This window comes from Sceloporus occidentalis, unplaced genomic scaffold (assembly GCF_023333645.1).
Source record: "Sceloporus occidentalis isolate IW3139 unplaced genomic scaffold, rSceOcc1.0.p SCAF_79, whole genome shotgun sequence".
Classification (NCBI taxonomy): domain Eukaryota; kingdom Metazoa; phylum Chordata; class Lepidosauria; order Squamata; family Phrynosomatidae; genus Sceloporus; species Sceloporus occidentalis.
The window spans coordinates 1,801,067-1,816,208 of record NW_028317059.1 but is presented as its reverse complement, the minus strand read 5'-3'; the positions used below and the strand labels follow the sequence as shown (position 1 = coordinate 1,816,208).

Here is a 15,142-nt window from a genome sequence, read left to right as displayed (position 1 = left end):
TTGACTTCAAAGCAGGTCAAATTCCAAGATGAGACAAACTGAAATGAGGAGGAGAGGTTGCAAAAATGTTTGGGCTGGTGGGGGGATGCTGTACTGTCTCCGATCAAGAAGAGATGGGAAAACTCCTTTTATGTGCGGTACCCAGAATATGGGATATCAGAGCGAGTAATCGCTACTCAGCAAGAGTGATCGCTACTCAGCAAGAGTGATCGCTACTCAGCAAGAGTGATCCAAGGGATTGACTTGAACCCAGCGTCTTATAGTGAACATTTGTGAATCACTCTGGTCAGTTTGGATCACAAAAACAAAACCCCTTACTGATAACACATGGCTTACTGTGAGCATCAGGAATAGTGCAAACATCAGCCACATGAAAGGTTTTGTTTACTTGCCATTTTGCTGTAAGTGGATTTTGGAAAAACTGACTGATTGATCTGTATATAATTCCTCCCCATTTCAGCTGACTTCTATGCTTCATGCTGTTTTCAGAACAAACTCCATGCCCACTAAATAACAGCGAGCATTTGTTCTCCAAGAGGACGAGCCCCATTACTTGGATATGATGGAGTCTCCAAATGACAGTGGGGTGAGAATTGATCCCTAAGCAGGGGGTGATGTTCCGACATATACTCTGCCTTCTAGAGGATTGATGCTGGTCTTTGAAGTTTCCTCTGGCCCCTGTCTGTCCAACTGTAATTACAGATCCCAGACCTAGAGTCGCTAATTAGGAATTGGAGAGGGAAGAATATCCCTTGACTGGGAAGGGAGCAGTGTTCTGAGATGTTTTCACAGGAATGGAGCAACTGTCCCATGGATAATGTGCAGTATTTCAGTATACCCATAGTGCATATAACACTCCTGATCGAGTGCTAGGAAAATGTTCAAAGTGTTGCTAACTACTTTTAGTCACAGCTACAGCAAAAAATGTAAATACAAAACACATAGCAGTACGAAACAAGTCTCACATAATATCAAACAAATGCCAAGGACACTCACTGGAATATATCTGATATAATAACATGCAGTGCCGTATTAATGTTTAGCGATATAGTTAGTTATTTGCAGGTCTAGTTAGATTGGTTAGAGAGATATACAGTGGGGATGTGTTCAAATACCAAGTTAGAAAACTTGTCCCTGCCTGCGGTCAGCGCAACATCTGAAAGCCAATGATCTGCTGATTGCTCCCTGTTTAGCACCGTACCCCAATATTGCACCATAGACAAAAAACAATAGATTTAGCATTGATTTCAGGTTGAGATGTGGAAGGAGTCAGTTGCCTTGTGGTGGAATTCTTGACTACAATAAAAAATGTAATATGTTGTGAATAATAGCCAGTGTTATTAAATAGTGTATTTTGATATATTTTATGATGGTTAATTTATAATGTGTGGTGTAACATAACATGCAGCTCTGTATTGTAATGCCCCCTTTGATTTAGAAAATTGATTAAATCTAAGGGTATTTTGTATGGGTTAAATATTTTAGTAGTGTGGTATAGGATATATGGAAGAAGATAAGTACTGAACATTAAACAGAACACTTCAATCTAATCATCCTTCCAAAAGCAGTTCACTAATTGGCAATGCTAATGTACATCTTTTAGATATGCTGTGTATATGGTGTCACTTAATTTCCCCTTTATGATCTGATAACACAAGGAATTTAATCTGTATTGAACAGCATTTACCCCATCCCATGCACATACCACTGCAACATGTGGTGTATGCACAGAACAGGTACGGAGCGACCTTTCCCTCAATCTTTATTCTGCATATGTAGAATGGTTAGCGCTGTTTTAAAGGATAGCATCTTAAAATAATGTTTGCCCTTCCTGGCTATGGACAGCAGCTGTCACCCAGTATTTTTTTGTTGCAATTAATTGATTCCAGTCAAGGCACATGGTACCATTGATTTGTAGGGTTGCTGGTGTTTTAGAGGAGAGAATTAAGCCCTTGGCTTTAAACTTTTATACTACAGATGAAGAACCCAGCCTGTCCACCACAGAATCACCAAAACAGGTCCAAACGTACCAATCTCAAAACATCACTGAAATGTGAAGGCAACCTACTAATGTAAAACAATACCACCACCAAGCCTCAGCATACAGCAAGGCCTCACCTAGGGAAGTCAGCATTTCATTTTTTTTTAAAAAAATACACAATTAGCTCTACCATAGTATGCAGGCTTCAGCTCACCTATGTTTACTCACGTAACAGAACCATTTTATGTGGTCGGGAAGTATCAATGGCAGTCTCCATATAAAACAAGTTATTATACATGGGCAGCACAGGTAAAACCTGGAGAGTCACACCGCATCTACACACCCATTCCCAAACCAAAGTCAGTATTGTGCACTGGAGACCACACACACACACAGTACAAGTGTTTCCTTAACCTCTCTTGGGGGTCACACTCACACAGGGCTCATTCATAGAAATCAGAGCCTGTTGCAAATCACACATATATATGTATATTAACCTTCGAGTGCTGGACTGGTATTTTGGATCTGCTTGTTCTTTTAGATTGTGTCTTAATCATTTTTTTGAATTCCCATCCTGCAATATTATCTACCTCCCCAACAGGGAGGCTGTTCAACATGCCTGTAATACTTTGCAAAGCAGGAAAACCTTTCATTCCATAAGCTTGCTAAATATTGTATCTCCCCTGTTGCTGGTTGCCTGGATTTTGTGATTGTAACCCAACAACAGTTTGAATAATGGCTGATGATATTGGTCGTTTTCACATGACAACAGCTTTAAGTCCTATGACAGTGGCAGTCCCTCGTAGGTAATGCTCTGAAAGAGCCAATCTGATATTAGTATTCTGAATACTTCTGCCATTCTGTCTACTTCTTATTAATAAGTATTTGTTTGAACATTGTAAAGAAAGTAAGGAACCAGAACAGGAAAAGGAGTCGGTAAGGTCAGAACACAAGCAACTAATGGCTGGACATACACTGACAAGGACAGTATGACAACGAACTGCATGTAGAGCCTGGCACTTGGACAGAAAATTCCTGGAGTAATGAGTAGGGGGATGAGGATTGGAGGGGAAGGTGAGTTTAATTGGTAGGAGGCTGTGATGGTCTCACGCGTGGGGATGCTGCCAATGTAAAAACGGAAATGAACAGTAAATGGAGTGATTCATAAAACATTTTATTTTTAATATGTAGCAGAAGGAAACGAGGCTTTAAAAAGTTACAGACCCGTCACATGTGCGTCACTGGAGCCAAGAATAACAAGGGGACATCCCAGAAGCATTGGACCCCTGCCTGGCAGATCGTGTTCTTTAAACTAGGTGGGGGTAGCTCTTTTGGGTTTGGTGGGTGTGAGCGTTAGTGTAGCTTAACCCTTTATTTATGGCATTTTGATATTTCAGGAATTGACAAAAATCTGGATGTTAACCTCATCTTTCATAAATAGGCTTTAACAGAAAGAATAGCCATTCCTGGTATTGATTATAGAATATGGTCCTTTAAGTAATCATCACCAACAAACAATAATAATCAACCTTAATGCTATTAAACTTGGTGTTGTCTTTTCTCCACAAAGAATGTTTTTCTTCTTCTTTTATCTTAGCTAACACATGGTACATCATTTGCAGATAGTGTATGCGGGTTGTGTACTGTATAGATATGTGGGTATGTAAATAAGCACCATTAAAAGGTGAGTAAGCCAAACCGCACTTATGGGTGTAATAGACTGCACACCCTGCGGGTGACGGTAATCCTCTAAGGATTGCTGCAGACCTGGTTTACCTTAGACAAATGGTCAGAACGTCATGCCGGAGAGAGGAGTTAATGCACATTCCAATGAGCTAATGCTACAGAGGAACTGCAGGAATATGTACACAGTAGAGCTATACATACATTTTTTTTATAGAGAGAGCGATTGTGCACATTATTACAGTGTTTGAAACCTACTGTTGCATGAAAAGTGTGTTTAAGCTGCATAAAACTATAAAATGGCACAGCCTGAGAAACAATGGAACGAATCCGAAAGTGGTGGAATAATGGTTCATCATGTATAAATCTACCACGGTGGTTACCGTATATCTGCAGCAGAAAAAATACTTAGTGATTGTGCCGTGTGTTCACAAGGGATATCAGTGCACTATGTATACAAACGGAGGTGCTTAGTCTTTAAAGTAGGAGTTTACTTAGCTTACAACCTCAGTGAGATTCTTATGCAGTAAGTGCTTGGTGGGCCCTGTGTATTACAAATTTAATTACGTATTATTTCTTTGAAGTCATGTCACTAATTTAACTATGCATGGCATGCCCAGCCCTTGACGGGACAGAGTGAAATCAGAGTGTTGAAAGCTCAACAACTCTTCTGCAAGCTCCTGCTCTAGTGAATAAAGCCCCGAGTCTGAAGGGATGCTATTGATTTGTCTGTTTACCCTTAATCAATTACTTAAACACTAGTCTTTGGAGGCTTTTATCAGATCAGATGACCCTACTGAAGTCTAGAATGATTAAGTCAGTGGCTTTGTCCATATAGGTCACCTGTTCTTAAGCAAATATACACATACAATTTCCAAATTCTAAAAACTGTCCTAGGAAAGATATAGTACAGTGACAAATCTCTGTGAACTCTAGGACAGTAACCCGATGATAAAAGAGTGTGTAGATTAGGATGATAGTCCAAAATCACAGTATGGGAACAGAAGCTATTCATATACATTTTAAAGCAGTTTTAGTAGTGACTTGTGACCCAGAATGACCCAATGTCTATGACAAATCAATGTTTAATCGCATTAAAATCTATCTTTAGGTTTTGTTACACATAATCCCTACAAATGTCAACAGGAATTGTAACAGTCAGAATGAGAGCATTAGTAGCCAGTGAGGAAGGAAGAAAACCCATTTAGTCTTCCATTTGGGAAGTAAAACTATGTGAATATAGTGCCGGCATCCTGTATTTCAACACTTCAGTATCCTTCCCTGCAAATACTCAGGAAATAACAATATTACATACATGGCATCATTTCTGTTTGTTTATCCCTTTCAATGATATTGACCCTGGTCACCACACAGCTTCTGGAAACAGTTTCACAGCTAGATATTGAAAAATAACTATAACTTAATTTTGAACATTGTTTCCATCATGTCAAAGGTTACACACAGTAGTTTTACCCATGGCCCATTTCTTTCTCTGCTTCAGTCTCTTCTGTAGACCTTTTTGGTCTAGGGGCATTAAGTCAATATTTAGAACCCCCGGGATATCACTTCAGAAGCTGAGATCCTTCAAACACAGTACTGTTCCAGTGTGGGAAGTAGGCTTCCAGAGATAAGGGGATTGAATGGGTGTTACTTGGCACATGTTAGGTAGGTACAGGTTCTGAAAGTGCTAATTCCCTCCTTAATCCTTGTAAGTGGACAATAGCAGGAAAAGGTTACTGACCCTTAGGACCTTTCAGGAAGCCACTACATTGTAGTGAGAAACCACTCATCTATGACTTCTCCACTCAGAATTATTTAGTCCTCTGCCACTCCTTCACCCTTTAAAAAGACAGAGTTGTGACTGCACCCTTATTTTTCTATATTTGACCTGCACTAAGTAAATTAAATCAGTATCTCTCATCCCCACTGTGCTGATTGCTGATCACATTGCCACTTGTCTCATGCTGTACGTGAGACAAAGATGTGATGAATCTGGCACAGAAGGAGTAACTCACTGGCAGAGGAAATCCTGTAAGGCTTCCCTGGACTGGGCAGTAACTAGAGGAAAGCCGTATCCTCCACACCCAGGCACCTCGTCTACAATGCCATTACAGTGCCTTTGGGGAGCACTTTGAAGAAAGAGGCTGTTGGGTGGGAACAAAGACCATGAGATGAGCATGTAAAGATAGAACACAGATTAAATGCCATCATGTGTTGCAACCGGAGATTAATCAGTAGCATGACAGTGGACATAATGCATTAAAGTTTCAGGATCTAGGAGGGATAGTATTACAAGTGCACCTATAGTATTTATGTCACTTGATTACCTTTTAAATATTGCACTCATATAAAAAATGCATTGAGTTCAGTGGCAGTGAAATTGATGCAACCAGCTGTACACAAAGGCTGTGTAGCAATTATTGTTTTGAGGATGTGTCCTTTGTTGGAAAAAAAAAAGTTTTTATTCCACAATATCAAAACTAGCATTAAAAAAAATAAAGCAACCTAAAGTGTCACTGGGAGGACAGGATCACATGATTTATGATCTACCATGCTTTATAAAAACTGATCTCCAGAGATCAAGACCTATGATCAATAAATAAGCTGACCAGATCACCATAATAATATGAAACAAAATGGTTTTATTTCTTTGTAATGGCTAAAATATCCATCTGTTTAACTTAGTGTTGGTTGTATTGATAGGACAAAATTCTAAGAGTGTACCCCAAAATGTGTCTTTTCATTTGTCACAAGCTGGGGGAATAAATGAAGCATGGCTATAAGTAGATACTCTGCAGGACCATATTGTGCAGATCAGAGTGCAGGATGGCCATAAAAATGCAAATCTGTCCTAGTTGAAAAGGACCAACGCGAGTATTAATCTGGCTCAGAATATGCTTCTCTCTGAGAACCAGAGAGGGGCAGCACTACACAACCCCCAAAACACAGTAACAGATTAAAACGGCTTTATTCATCTCCAGACATGACTGAAGTTCTGGAGTTAATAATTTAATAACAGTACCTGCTGGCCCGCAGGCTAGATATCCTGTGGATAATTTGCATAGAGTAATGATCAGTGCAATGCTGGGAAAAGCCAGGCATGATCGAACATCATCAATAAAACTAAAATGACAGGAGCGAAGTTCAAATAAAAACATGTAGATTGTTTCAAATTGGAATTTTTCTGGTGCTTTGCATTGAAGCAAATGGCTAGAATATAATGGTAGCGTTTTGCTGAAATCATAAATTAATCTGTGTCCCTGTATATCAGATGCCATGCATATTACATGATTAAAAATGCTTTCTATACTGTGCCAACGTAAAGGGCATATCCTTGGGACCAGAATACAATAGTAAATAGCCATAGTTATCCGCATGCTTTGCAGGGCTAGTGGTGGCAGGGGCTCATATTCTATACCGCTGGCCACCTTTTTGTGCTGCAAGCTGTGTTTGCCTTCCTCAGTAAAATCCTATGTTCAGGATAAAGCATTATGCACAATATAGGCTATTGACAAAATTCATAAGCACACGTGCTCCCAGCACCAAGCACAGGCTCAATCACACACAGATTAACACACTCACGCTCCCTTGCACACAAACATTAACACACTCACGCTCCCTCGCACACATAAACACAATCCCTACTGGCAGGTAATTATCTTTTCAGGACAAACTCGCAGATAATCAGCTCAGAGAGGGAGGGGGAGAGACAGAGCATTGGAGAAAGAGATAAAAAAAGGCAAGCACGTTAAGGAGAAATAAGAAGGGGAGAAATGATTAGGAGAGTAAATTAACGAAAAGAAAATTGGCAAACATGGGTTGCATATGAAGTGAAATGAAGCTTGGAACACAGGTTTTCTAGTGGTACCAGCTATTAATGACAGGAAGGAATCCCAGTAACAATGAAACTGGTAAATCTGTCTTACAGTCTGGTAGGGGGTGCTGGTAAATTGGACTACGAAGCCTGTTTGGATCCTGCAGGGTACTTGGCGTAAGTAAGGTGCCTCTAATGTAGCTCAACGGAAGTCAAATAAAAAGTGAATGCGGAGCGTTCTAACTTTTTATTTGTTATAAAAAATCAAACAACCAATTGTCTTTTGTAGCACAGATAGAGCACGTCCATTATGTAGGTCCCACCACCGTACAGTGAGTAAAAGCAACACAGGGTTTGTGCTCATGGCTTCCCAAGCCTGCTGAGATAGGGGAAGTGGTGAAATGGGTCATTTACCCTCTTTGCCCTTTTTTTCCAGTTGCAAATGTGCACATGGCTAGTGTCAATATCTTGCTAGCAGGACCATCCTGTGTAAATCAGGGTGTTGTCGACAAGTGTACAGTTTACAAAAGGGAGTGTGGCACTGCTGGCTAATGTACACACTGCAATAGACAAAGCAGCTGACTTTGCCTGAAAAAGAGGTTGCCAAGATTGAGTTGAACATTTTCACTGAAAGACACTGTTTCAGGTCAGTTGTACATCCGTATGAATCAAAAAAACCTCTCGCTGCTGACGAATAGGCTTCATAGAAAAATGGGGTTGATATAGATTCTTGAGAAGAGTAGTCAAGATGATGTCTTTATTGACCAAGTAGAATTAAAGTTTGATCTTTCAAGACAACCTAGGTCTCTTCATCAAGCCTCCTCCTCTTACTGAAATATGAGCTTGTCACTCGTCGTACGATACGTCTTGTTATTCACATACACAAAAGTCACAAAAATTGTGTGTAGAGAAAGATGAAACACTAACTAAATGGAATACAGAGTGGAATAATACACTGGCTATGCCTAAAGTGTAAAAGGGGGTACTGTCTGCTGCTGTGTATGTAGGTGGTAGAGGGCACTGCCAGGACCAATGTATAAACAGCTGTAGAAGCATTGATGGGTTATGTGTGTACCGTGCCGTATGACTAGCTAGTCGTGTCTGTATTGTGCATACAAAAGGAGGATGGATTGCACCAAGGAGCTCTATCTGGGTAAGTGTTTTTACATGCAGTCTCTAGCAGGGGATGAGTGGATGTTAACTCAAAGGAAGAACCATCATGGGATGTGGTTTAGGAGTAGCAGAGATGTTTGTATGCAGGTGGAAAGCAATCTCTGCTACATTACATGTGTATAGAAGCTTTTGTGAAGGTGCTTTAAGGAGATGCAGGACGCTTTTATTTTAAAGGAATAGTGGCAGTGCTCAGGAAATTGCAGAATGTTGATGTGTTTTTTCAAATGTACTCCGCAATCATTTGTAATTTTGTTTTGGTCAAGAGCAATAAAGTGGTAGCCAGAAAGTGGCCCCTGCTGATGATCTGGCAGCGGAAGAATGAAGGCAGATCTGGGTTAGTCATTATGGCTGCGTCTCGGCTGATTGAACACTTTTTCCGGTGAAAACGAGTCACCATTGTAGCGCTCTGACCTCACACAGCAGGAGAGGAGATCTGATCCTTCACAAGAACCTTAAATAAACATCATTTATATACCACAGTGCACCTCTAGCCCATTTCCATATACAGCTGAGCAGACCTTTCGTACATCAGTAACCTAACACGTCAGCATGACCAGGTGAACCACAAGGCAACAAAGCCATGTCCCAGTGGGCAATGGGAGTTATGAAAAGGTTACTAAAAGAGAAGTCGTTGCTACAGTATTAACTGAATAAATACTTTGTTAGCTGACCTATTTTTACAAACAAGCATGTGTGCATTTAAGCGCTGCTGCTCCTTTTGACCTTTAACAACCTCTATTATAGCGCAGACAAAAGCTGCAAGTGACAGAATGGCAACTGTATGCCATTAACAGCAAGATATCTCCCTGCCCTTGGCATTGCTTTTTAGAACAAGCGATAAAGTAATTATATGCTAATATTATTCTAAAAAGGATTACCTACATTTCAATACCAATATTCTTAGGGGTCACCCCGTGACGAAGTCATTTATACCAAGATACTAATGTCTCGCCACCTCAAATGAAGGAACTGGCCTCTAACCTCACAATACAATGTTGGTGTCAGACTCTGACAGATGGGAGACACCCACTCAGTTAACCCCTCCCCCAAGTCTCACTCCTTCAAATAGAGAGGGGTGAAGACACACAATAGTGAGGGCAGTGATTTGCAGAACAATGACTGACAGCTGTCACTCCCACCCCACACAGCCACATTTATATGGTCAGAAGATTAAGCAAATTTGTGAATGATGGACGTAGATAAGACGAAATTGTAACCTCTGACCTCTTCCAGGTGTTGACCCTACCAGGGGCAGTAAAATGTAAGAGAGGCTGGATTGGTAACCGAGAATGTGTGTGGCGCTTGGTACATGTTATGTTTACAATATTGTATACACAGAACTTGAGAGTTCTACTCTATAAGGAACCAGCTGATGTTTATGTGGGTCCATCTGAGTACTAAGATCGTGATTTAAATGCTAGTGAGTGATTGATTACATGCCTTGCAAGTTGTAGCCATTTACTTTTTCCTGTAATCTATTATTATCTCATGTGCAGTGTTGTTATTATCTATAAAACACATCTAAGCTTTGTGGAGCTGGCTGATTAAGTGAGCACACATCAGTTACTCGACTTAATAACTTTCATAGGTAATATTACTTTTTTATAGATATCTACATTGGCAGCTATTCATTTGTCTCTAGAGGCAGCATAGTTTTAAATTAGCTTGCTTGAGGAGGGAAGATCCCCATACAGTGGAGAGCCATCTGAGTTATTTTGATGATTTAGAGAAAAAAAATTAAAGTTAAAGCATTTAACAAGGCTATACTTCCTTTTCACATGATTGTATATAAGTGTAAAACAGTGTTCCATGAAATACAGAGACATATATGAGCTAAGTACAACTTTTACACCATGCCTCTAGAGCATGGACTTTTTCGTGAAATTACACCCTAAGGTTATTTACAGAATGCATGCTGTATAATACATATTATTATGAGTAATGAAAGACCTCTGATATTTATCACAAAGGCATTTGATAGGACAAGAGCCACAGTTTCATACATTGTTTACACCTTCACTTTTTGATTAAACCCGGGATAAATTATACTGATATACCCATCTGGCGGAGAGGTAGTTAACAAGGACTGGTACGGGCTCCTCCTTGTTTTTCTGGTACCCCTAGGAAATCAGTGTGCCAAGAAAATCCATTACATTGTGTCTGCGTCAATTAGCCTCTAATTATGGTCTTGTAATGCTCGGGAGATAATTAACATGTAAATGACATTACAATGTTTATAGTCAATAAACTCTCACTGGGACATCTCCTGGCAGAGTGAGACACCTGACTGGGTCTGGGGTGGTATACAGTGCCAGGGAGGTGTGTGGAAACGAGGGGAGGGCGGACTGGCGTCAGGAGGAAAGGGGTAAAGATTCTTTAAAAGGGAATGGCAACAATAAAGAAACAGGATAAAGACAATAATGGAAGCCAGTTGCTTTGAAAATGGGAAATAGCTTGATACGGAAAGTAGGGAAGCTGTTTAAGAGTGATAGGAAAGTAGTGGAAGCAAGACAAGGGACTGATAAAATGGGGGAGAAGTTGCTAAACAAATGCATTTGAGAAAAAATAGAGTTAAAGAGCAGAGAAAAGAGAATGAAAGGAGTGTGTTAAGAGATGATGGGGAATATTAAGAGTGGCATACTACTTAAAATATGGCAAGCTTATTGAAAACATCGAGAAACGGTGTAATAGCTTGTGAACGATGTGTCCATGCTCTAGGAATATTTTGTAATAGTCATTGTGTTCTCATTGAATATGGTGCCACGTGTACAGAATCACCACAAGCAGTTTAACACCAGGTACTTATTGCCTTCAAAATTGTGCTAACTAAATTTCTTAATAGAAGATGTTTTCTGTTGACTTCAAATTAGCTTTTTTTTCACAGTTGGAGTCTATGATTGCTGTTTAGGGTTAGGACAGGGTCTTGGATTGTAAACCCTGCGCTTTCAACCACTATTAACACCAATTATGGATGGGAGGAGGTCATTGAATCGAGCCATTGTGTCTGTCTGGACAGGTTGCTTCTAATGTTTTTGTGTTTGTGTACTTGGTTACCCCTGAGAGAATCTCTGTTATATTACATATATAGATGTGAAATCTTTATATTGTTTCATACTTTGCCTAGTGGAATACCCAAATACATAGAATATGTAGGCAATATATATTACAAAAAACACTGTACACTTTTTGATCAAAATGAAAATATTGATTTATATAATCTTTCTTCAGACGTCAGAAAGATGGCTTCCCTGCATTTTTGTAAATTATACTTACTAACCCCCACCCCCTCCAAACAATGTAGATTGCCTTTATTATTTTACTGTTTGGAAGTTGATATTCTGGATTAGAAACGTTTATAGTTCGTCTCAGACCCCTTAGGCATTTTATATAAAGCCTTATTTTACTCTCTACATGTGATATATACTGCAAATCCCTAAATTACTACACATACCAAATAGTACCTTCATGGTATCTCCAGGACTATTTCATTAAGCGTATAGTATTACTTCTATTGTCATGACGTGTCTTATAGAGTGTTCTTATGCTGTATGCAATGACGTAACATACAAAGTATATTGGTATTTTAAAACAACATTCCATTTTATAAATATTATGCAACAATCAGTATATTACCTCTAGGAATATTGAACCATATGCACAGAATTACAGCTATGATTATTACGCAACATGCAGCATACTACCTCTAGGAATAATAAACCATATGCAAAGAATTACCACTAGGAATCCAATGCAACATGCAGTGAATTACCTGTAGGAATATCAAACCATATGCACAGAATTACTGCTAGGAATCCTATGCAACATACAGGGTATTAGAAATGTCTCTAGAAATGTTAAACCATATGCACAGAATTACAGCTAGGAATATTACGTAACATGCAGCTTATTACTTCTAGGAATAAGAGCACACATTTATTGCTAGGAATCTCATGCAATATGCAGCATATCACCTCTCAGAATATTAAACTATGTGCTCAGAATTACCACCCAGAATCCTACACAACATGCAGCATTTTACCTCTAGGAGTATTAAAGCTTGCACAGAGTTACTGCTAGGAATCATAGGCAATGTGCAGAATATTACCTCTAGGAATATTATACAGACAGGGTATTAATACTGGAAAAATTACACCATATGTTCAACATTACGCTTAGGAACATCATGCAAAATGCAGAATATTACTTCTTGGAAAATCACACCATGCACATAGAGTACTGCCTTTTCATTTGACCATTCGTAATGTTACCTCTAGGGTTATATTACCATTACCATAGTCACAGCATTACCTGTAGCCGTTTCATAGGTAGACTTATATGTCCAGCAAAAGTGAATAATTAATTATAGCTAAAAACTGAGGAAGGAGAGCCGTGGCAGATGTGTGTTACAGAGTGAAAGGGCAGTGTTTATGAACAGAATATTCATAGCAATGACAGACAGGAGGAATAGAGGACTAATGGAATAACTTCCCAGGAAACAGCAAACCCAAGAAAATATATAGTATGTAAGAAATAAGAGGATTTTATATACCGAAAATATATGGTTACAGACTGATGGAAGCTTGCAGTGCATACATAAGCCTACAGTACATACATTGAAAGGTATTATCTATCTATCTATATATATAGGGAGGCCAGAGCTATACATACAACTAGCAAGGCAAAGCAAGAATGAACGGTATAGTCAGAGAACTAATGAAAGTATGAGACAGCAGAGGGAATAAGACAGGGAGGAGGGAGAGTGCTTAATTTGCCTAATATCAGGTTGGGGAGGCTGGTGAGCCACAGGCAGCTCTTAGTGGGAGAGAGAAAGCCCCGAGATTGGCAGATAATTATAACTGCTTGTACTGCGGCTGTCAGGGGACCCCCTACACTCAGTCATTACAGGAGAAGGGGGAGGCAAGGTAGAGAGGTGGATGGGAGTAAGAGAAAAAGAGAGGAGGGGGTATTAAAAGTATACAGTTGAGGGGGGCAGGGGAAGGCGAGAGAAGAAGAATATAAAAAAATATAAAGATGGAAAGAATTAACAGTCTCTTTAACACCTCGTCATAACAAACCTGGAGGCAGGGAGCCAGGGGACTATGCACACTGACTCTTTATTGGGGAGAATATGAAAAGGAAACAAGAAAAAAAGAAATAAAGACAACCAGAGATGGGAGAGGAACCAAGGGATGGTGACATAAGTATATTAATACAAAGAAGTGAGGTGGTGAATTATGTTTGGATGAGAATTGAACAGAAAGGGAGTAGAGAAAGAGTGAATTAAATGAGTGAGTTAGAATGAAGAGTGAAGTGTTCTTTGCATTCATGATTTGTTAAACTAGGAACTAAGCAGAAAAAAGAGGTACATCCATAGAGATGAATATTAAATGACATAAAGAGCTAGCAGCCAGATCAAAAAATCTAGGAGCCGTAGCTTCCTGACCGCTGGTATTCGCCAAGCCCTGTAGTAAGGTATGGCGAATTTTAGGACATTCCAGCAAAACATAACTAATTTAGTTCTTTCCAGGCCTGTACCACTTACAGTGCTTTATAAACAAGTACCACTAACACCCAGGTTTTAGAGCAAGCGCCGCTTGTATCAACATTTCACAGCATTTATCATAAGTAGCAATCATCAATAGAATTTTGTCAATATGTGTACATCCCACTAGCATAATGAAAGCAAACTGAAACAACACCCCTGCATCTGTTAGACGTATTTTGGTCTCTAACAGGAGAGAGTGAAACTCCGCTGTAAACCAGGTAGTCCCTACAGAATGATGCAATAGAGAAGAATGACAGGCACGTGGTTAAATTAAGGTATTGGTGAGGTATATCAGTTAACTTCTTGTAATAGAATATCTAGAAAGGCAAATAGCCGTTTCTGGTAGTAAAAGGTTTAGCTGAGTAATCACAGGACCCTCTCTTGATTTCATAACATGTATTGATTGCACTGACCCCCCATTTCCTTTCTTCCTGTTACTTTCCTTCATCATCCTCCTGGAACAAGTCCTTCAGAGCAGCTGAGAAATGATCACAATATATGGCGGATTGACTCTTTCCACACTGAGACACCTACAGTAACTCACACAGCTAATCCAGTACTCTCTTAAATCATTGATATGGTCACAATATTTTTTGCATATTTTGGTTATTTGAGTTTTTTAATCGAAGCATTCTTACCTCGAAAGGAGAGCTGAACGCGGGGAGTGGGTGGCGAGGTTTCTCTTGCGATGGTGCAGCAGAAGGTTAGCAGGAAGCAGGCCCAAAATGCAGGGTCCTGGAAGTACATTGTGTATAGAGCGGGGGGAACCGGGGATCCTGTCAAAACAGAAACATGGTCGTGTTATTCCTTGTCACAACATATAACTGCTATGTTTGATATGCGATGAACAGGGGGGCAGCTAATAAGCACTTGGCCTGCTGTGGCATTCTTTAGCGTGCAGCATATTTACCAGTTTGCTTCTTCCAATTTTGGCCAGGCTTTCTGC

At 39.7% G+C, this 15,142-nt stretch overlaps 1 protein-coding gene across 1 annotated transcript in view; it reads right to left on the bottom strand.

Moving 5' to 3' along the window:
• Positions 1-14,877, bottom strand: part of LOC149285382 (semaphorin-3F-like) — a 38,505-nt gene extending 23,628 nt beyond the window's left edge. The window contains exon 1 of the mRNA XM_089495337.1: positions 14,835-14,877. The gene's annotated coding sequence lies outside the window, so the exon portion shown is untranslated. The remainder of the gene's footprint in view (positions 1-14,834) is intronic.
• Positions 14,878-15,142: the final 265 nt, after the last annotated feature.